Below are 2,500 nucleotides of genomic sequence, written 5' to 3'. Positions count from 1 at the left end.
CCTAAAGAGGGCTCAATGGTCACATTGCACTATCCTAACTCACCAACTGGGAAGTAGAATGGGAAATGGGCCAATTGTTTATTGTGTTATTCTTGACCATTGATGGGTGTACTTTTTTCCCATTTTCACTAATGTCTAATCAGGAAGCGTCTGGGCCTAGGCTATTAGAGAAATCAAATCATTACCACCCACACCAGGGGAAAGAAAAGAATCATCATGCCTTAATGCTCGTCAGAATGGTTTGTGTGCGGCCTGACAAATGACCCCTTCAGAAAATGACATTTTTCCTCGTGACATCAGGAAGTCTATTTGTCTTCAGAAAAGTCCCCGGAAGATGTATCCATCTCCTCCAATGTTTTTTTTTTCTTTTTTTTTTACGTGTGACCGAGACTGTCAGTAGACATTTTGATGAATGTCTTTTTTTTATTTAAGTCACGGACTTTGTGTTTTGAAAAAAAAAAAGTTACTCACACACATGCACAAAAGCATACACAGGCACGTACACACACAACCACACACACACACACACACACACACACACACACACACACACACACACACACACACACACACACACACACATTCACACACACAGTCACACATACTTACAAACTCACACAACTATTTATCTTCCTCATCTCCTGCCATGCCCTTTGGTTTCATCACTTTTAAGTGCTTATGAAATCATGCTCATTCAGCCACTGGCTGTGAGCCCGTCTCACTGAATCAAGCTGCGGAGAGAGAGAGAGAGAGAGAGAGAGAGTCCATGGCAGGCAAGCCAGCAGTGCCCTACAGGCGATGAGCGCTCACCTTGTCAAGGGCACAGCCACATGAGACCCCTGAATGCGTGGCAGCGCGCCAGGGCTCGGCAGATAACATCTCGAAGGAAACATTACAGTATCACATACCCGATGCAAATGACTCGAATGTTTATAGCAACCAGGAGCACAACAGGGCAGGGGAGGGAGGAGGTGGAGGACTGGAATGGTGCGCTGGCAGGAGCTTTATGGGACTGTGGTTTCTGATGGTTTTGACAGGCAGTCAAACAGATCTGACTCACCTGCGTCAACTGTGCAGTCCACAAAAGATAATGGGCCTTTTTGTTTTGTGTGCGGCCACTTGGAGGTTGTTTTTTTTTCTTCTTTTTTTTCTTCTAGCACTATGTATGAATATGTGCACACATGCACGCTCACACTTACGGACAACTGCCACTTCTGTCACTTCACTTTTCCTGGTCCTGCCAAGCAACTCTGTCCCAGCATCTAACGCAGCCTTTTCAAAACCGCAGGAATACGTTTTGCCCGACACTCATTCAAAAAAAAAAAAAAAAAAGACCTGGCCAAACTGCTTACTTTTCCCATTTCTCTAAGTAGAAGCAGCTGCATTTTAATAATGCTTGCAATAACTTTCCAATCGAAACCAAGGCCTGTAAAATGAAATAATATTTTAATGTTTTTTTTTCTTCCTCTCTGTTCTCTTTTTTTTAGGTTCATCTCTTATAGTGCTGGAAAATGTCATTTTGACTTACTTGTACCTGTAGGCTCGTGAAAACAGAGGCCCAGTGGTTTTACTGGCGGAGGCACCACATCCCCCATCTGTGCCCAGTACGCCCTAAAACTATATGAGCCGGATAATTGTAGTGATCAGGAGAACAATCAAAACGTGTTTGACACTGTAAAAACAGCTCAAGTTTTTCTCAATAAAGTCAATGCGTATATGCACTTTGGTGGTTGGTAATCCACAGATGTCATTTATGGTTACATGCAAGCACAAATATCCTCAGTGTGCATTTGAAATGAACAGTGATGAATCATCTTTGCACTCTGGATCACCTGCAAGGGCAAATGTATGCTTTGGCCTTCTCTCTCTCTCTGTGTGTGTGTGTGTGTGTGTGTGTGTGTGTGTGTGTGTGTGTGCGTGTGTGCGTGTGTGCGTGTGTGCGTGCGTGTGTGCGTGCGTGTGGGTGCGTCCGTGTCTGTGTGTGTGTGTGTGTGTGCGTGAGAGAGAGAGAGAGAGAGAGAGAGAGAGAGAGAGAAAGAGGTTTGTTTTTGTGCATACAGTATGCATTTTGGTTGCACGAGGCTACGGGCATGTGTGCTTGTGTGTTTTTTGGGTGTGTTTGGCATGTGCCTGTGTGTCTCTGTGTGTGTGCATGTGTTTGTCTTGTATTTTGTTGCATAATGTTGCATCTTCTGCCAGGCATCCACACACACACATGCACTGACATCCCCCCTAAACCAGAGAAGGAAAGCAAGAGAGAAAGAGAGAAAGAGAGAAAGAGAGAAAAAGAGAAAAAAAACCCGAGCCTCTGTAGAGAGAGGGGCGCCACCCTTTGGCTCCTCGCTGACCCTTGCTTGATCTCTGACATCATCCGAGCGGAACAGGTGCCTGGAGAGATGTTTCTGACATCCGTCCCTGACAAGAGCAGTCGACAGAAGAGAGGGTAAACACACAGAGAAAACAGACACTTCTTCATCTCTGCCACTCAAAACCTCCCCCT

Source organism: Clupea harengus, chromosome 9, assembly GCF_900700415.2.
Source record: "Clupea harengus chromosome 9, Ch_v2.0.2, whole genome shotgun sequence".
Lineage (NCBI taxonomy): Eukaryota > Metazoa > Chordata > Actinopteri > Clupeiformes > Clupeidae > Clupea > Clupea harengus.
The sequence above is the reverse complement of the archived record's forward strand: the minus strand, read 5'-3'. Positions refer to the sequence as shown.